This window comes from Pseudophryne corroboree, chromosome 9 (genome assembly GCF_028390025.1).
Source record: "Pseudophryne corroboree isolate aPseCor3 chromosome 9, aPseCor3.hap2, whole genome shotgun sequence".
Taxonomy (NCBI): domain Eukaryota; kingdom Metazoa; phylum Chordata; class Amphibia; order Anura; family Myobatrachidae; genus Pseudophryne; species Pseudophryne corroboree.
In genome coordinates, this window is record NC_086452.1 from 132,619,131 (window position 1) to 132,624,227 (window position 5,097).

Here is a 5,097-nt window from a genome sequence, read left to right on the forward strand (position 1 = left end):
CTCTGCTGCCTTGGTATCACTCTTGACTCCTCCCTCTCCTTCACTTCCCACATCCAATCTCTGGTTCTGTATACCCTCTATTGTTCTAAGTGTGTTGTATGTAAAGTGCTGCAAAACATTTGTGGTGCCTTAAAAATAAATTGTAATAATAATAATAAACAACCCCAACCCCATCAGAGCATTCATATCCACCACAGCATCCCACACCCAGTACAGAACCCCTCACCCAGTACCTTTCTACAAGCGCAGTACTCCTCCTTCATCACTCATATTATGGACTGACAGTTGACTTACTTAATTCTCTAAAGATATTAGGTACCAGCAGCCGTGGACATCTCTGTTTTTTCGGTTCTTTTCTGTTCACAGCTGGACTTGATGGCTGTAGTGCAGCCTACCGGATGCGGACCAGTGAAGTGTGACTCCTGAGCTTTGCAAAGGCCCAGGACTGCCATCAGAAATTGTGTGGCACCGGAATGACAAAATAGGCAGGGACACCCCTCCCCTCCCCCTGGCAAAAAAGTTAAATAAATATAAATATATACAATATTCTTTAGAAAAAAAATCTATATCAACATAAAGCAAAACCATCTTATACCCCTTGCACCATATTAAGTCCCCACAGTAGGGCTTCTGACACCAAATTATAATCAGTTGTGCACCTTTGACTTTCTATAAAGTGAAAGCAACGATCAGAAAATTGTGATCAGACATCAGTGGATGAATTTGATTATAGAGTATGTATGCCAGTGTGTCATAGAGGCCCTGTGTGTCCACCTCCAGTCCTTTCCTTTGTAAGATAGCAAGCCCTGGGCCCCCATCTCAGACTGACAACAATCACACAAAGTCACAAACACATATATTATATACTTACAAATCCGTCCTCCTAAGCGTCCTCTCTCCTACTCTGTCTGTGTCTGCTGCTCCTGTCCTGAGCTACGGCTCCTCTTCTCTTTACTGACTGGCGTGACATCATGCCGTGCCGTGCGGCTCCAACAAACTTAATCAAACAGCAAGCTGCCTTTTGTGATAGGTGGCGGGTGGCGCGGATCTGCGGTGGGCGGCAGCAGGCAGAGGGACGTAGCCCGCAGCCCTCCAATGACAGCTTCAATAGCCACGGTCAGTCCCACCAGCAGAGATCTGCGGCGGGTGGAGGGGAGTAGCCCAAGGCCTGCCATTGCCAGCTTCAGCATTCACGGTCAGTCCAACCGGCAGCATACACCATCGGGAATAGCGACAGCGGGATGTTTGAACAGCCCAGGCCCTCCACTCTCTGTCAGAGTGGCCAGGCAGCGGTCAAGTGTACACAGGAATTGCCCTTGATGGCGGCCCTGCAAAGGCCCATGGGAGAAGTTGCTGTGGCTGGTCAAGTGGAGCAGCCCTCTTGTTGATAAACTTGTTCAAATGTTTATCAACTACAGTGAGCCACATATACAGTAACAACATTGTCCCCCTGCTACTGTGATTATATACTATAGCTGGAGGACACACATTTACTCCTTCATCACGGGCTACACAATATGGATTAAAGTGTCAGAGACTGACTGAACTATCCTGAGAGTCTCCACCTAATACCAGCAATAGTGGTAACTATAAAAAATATATGTACTTATTGCTTAGCCCTTTGGGACTTCAAGGGAATCCCTAGTTTTATGCAATCTGTTTATTTATAGAGCTATCATACACTTCTGACATTTAGCTCATATGAATTTTGTTTTTACCTTTTTTCATTGTTGTACTTTATTATATGATTTTATATACTATTAAATATCTGTGTTTTGATTAAGGTTGTCTCTGTGATTCTGAGCCCTTACACAGTCTGCCTTGTGTGACACCCACCTAGGCAAGTATCATAAAATCCTCACTAGATGTCCCCCCATCCGGTCAGTGGGCAGCAAGATTGTGTTACCTGTTCATTTGGACAAAATTCCTGTGGACTTTTCATCTGTGTGTGGTCCAAACATTTATGGTTGAACGGACTCTATAAATATTGCACTTAAATCTGCTGATACTCCTTCGGACCAACGCTAATTGGATCTCGCCCGGCAAATACCTCAGGACCGGTAACTATACCCACGTATTTGGACAATGCCATTGGTCAATTGAGTTCATCCAGGCCTGGTACCACTTCTACACCGGACATTTATATTTAACCCATAGGAACAGACCATAGAAGGGGGCACAAAGGACACAATTTGTGCACCCATTTGTGATTGATATATACCTATACCCACTTGTGACTGTTATCCTGTTGATTATGTGATTTTAATATTTGTGTACTTTTAGTATTAAAAGTGGTAAATGATTTATTAGCACACTGTGTTGGTGACATGTGTACCTAAATGTATGTTCATTAGATTTGAGCACTTTTTCTTTTATATATAAGTTTTCACTACAACATTTAACACAATACAATTCAGTTCCAATACGCTCAGTCATAAATTATACCATCTTCTGCAAAGGATTTAATTTATATCACTGGGACACTTCAGTGAAGCTTCCTCTGGTGCAAAGATGTTTAAATGATTATCACTCTCAGCAACAATTTAGATTAGCATCCCAGAATGAATCATTTAGAACAGACAGACATAGATGCTCTTGACAGACTTATCACATTAACTTATTAACTTATCACAATGTATAATAACGATTATATTTAGAATAATCATATACAAGAGGGGCCCAAATTACCTCTATAAGAAATAGAAAGAGTTCTGAGTGGACTTATTCCAAATAGTCTATTTCCTAAGAAACAGTGTGAATTCTGATTTGGATAAAGTTACCAAGAGCTTAAAGAATATTGAATACCGCTGACTCTGTCTATCCAGGCAGTTTACTGATTTTCTCTTCTGTAGACATTAAATTTACATTGTAACAATTCTCCGTCGGTTGGGTAGCAAATATAGCCTTTGATGATTTTAGTATCTTGCTGACTGATTCCTGGAGAGCCTCGAGCTTTATATATCTACAGGCAATAGCCCATTAACAGGTTTACTGGATGGTCTATAACTTTGTTCCTTTACATAACGTGGTCACTGACAGCCATTTGCTTTATTAGGTATAGCTTTTGTAATGGTCCCACTTAATACAGCTGTGCCTATTTCACTAGTCCATGAGCTGCAGCTGTCAATTAATAGTAATAAGCTGTTTTATATGTACACAAACTATTTACCTTGAGCAACAAGCAGCTAATTCACACTGTACTTAACTATTACTCAAGTAGATCAGTGTCTAGGCTGCTTCTGTCTGCAGCATCCAATCTTTTAAGCTATGTAGAAGTCTCTCTTTGTGTACATGGCAGCCAGCACCTATTTATTAATTACACGTCTTGCTGCACCCTAGTGTACAAGGTTGGTTATTGTGACATCTGGAATAATGGATAACTAAAACACATGGTCTTTTCAGGGTAATTTTCTACAGGCCTCTCCAGTGATTCAAGGGCTGACCATCTGTGCGTCAGTAGCAGCTGTTATCCTTTCTTGTTTCCCTACTATGACTATTGATGCGGCTATCTTCAGTTACGGAGAACGGCGCTGTCTCTGGTAAAACCACTTCTCTTGCTTACAGCCTCCAGCCACCATCTCTCCTCTAAGATGGCTGCTCAATGACCACCAGCTGTCACACCAGCCAGCATGAGCCAGCCTCTCCCTGACGCTGCATGTGATATCTGTGTATCCAGTGCACGGGTGAGAGTTCCCATTCACCATGTGCTAGCTCTGTAGCTCTAATCATACTGTCACCAATGATGCTCTGGCTCCATTAAATTTATATAAAGGCAGTATTTACAAGTAAATGAATGGCTCCACTCACCTGGAAGTACATGAAAGCTGGAAGTCCAAGCTGGAGATCTTGAAGTCTGAACATGATGCGCTTTCAATACACTGATATTTTGTAAGTAATAAATGAGAAAAAAATGGCTGTGTTGGGTGTTTTTAGTTAATAAATTACTTAAATATTTAGACAATGTGTACTTGATGTCCAGGCATGCTGGCACTTGTGGTTCAACAAGTGACACATGTATGTGTAATGTGTATGTAAGGAATTATCTTTACCTTATTGATGTTTACATTTATCCCTGAATGGAGAAATATTGGCACACAAGGAATGTTTAGTTACTGCCAGCAAGATTTAGAACAGTATTTCTGTACATTACGTACATCATTGGTTGGACACATTCCAGCAGATGATGACATGCTCATGTTTTTGAAGTCAGAGACTTTTAATAGTATAAAAGCAGAAGCCTTTTACTGGCTGCCATATACACTGTGTGCTGATCTCAGGTATTCAACATGATGCTCATCACAGTGTTTATGCTGGTTGCTGTAACCCTCTCTCAGAGGACAGGTGAGTATGTAATAGGAATAAAACATCATCTGTAACTGCAAGTTTTTTATTGATTTCTTTTTTTAATGTTTGTCTTTTACCCTCTGTAAATGTTATTATCTTTTTAATTACTGTATGACATATTAGGTGCTGATTCCGTTCCTGATCCAAAGTGTGTAGCGCAACCTGGGGATAAATCAGCATGCTTGTCAATTACATTTGTAGTAAGTAGTATTGTATTTATATGAAATATATACATTGCTTCAGTCTTTATTACCTCTTCTCACCCTCCCTCCCTTCTTGCATTTATCATCTGCCCCCATTCATCTCATGCACACTATTAATGTCTTTTCATGCTTTCCAGTAGATCCTCCTTTCCATCTCATTTATTTTCTATCTTTATTTTCCTTTTATTTTGTCACGTGAACTTTTCTAAATATAATATACTAGCTTATGTTTTATTTCTTATTGTATTTTTCAATAGAAAACTGGAAAACTGGTTACAGCACTTCAAAGCTTCCTCTGTGCATGTCCTGAAAATGCGGTACTGTAAATAAGCTGATTTCTATGTTTTACATTATCAGTGATAAATACAGATGAACACAAAAACAAAATTCACAACCATGAAGCACTTGCATTCCTGCCAGTGTGCCCCATTGGAAAATTAAGACATCTATTTTTGGATGAGACCAAACCTCTTTTTTTAAACAGAATAGGAAGAGTGAAAATAAGGAATTTCCATAATGACAAGTTTAAACTTGTAATTAACAAGCACTT

At 40.2% G+C, this 5,097-nt stretch overlaps 1 long non-coding RNA gene across 1 annotated transcript; it reads left to right on the forward strand.

The window, feature by feature from the left end:
• The first annotated feature begins 3,793 nt into the window (after positions 1–3,793).
• Positions 3,794–4,857, forward strand: LOC134956807 (uncharacterized). Its single transcript, XR_010186188.1, has 3 exons — positions 3,794–3,888; positions 4,468–4,544; positions 4,805–4,857. It is a non-coding gene; the product is annotated as an uncharacterized LOC134956807 (long non-coding RNA).
• The last annotated feature ends 240 nt before the right edge of the window (positions 4,858–5,097 follow it).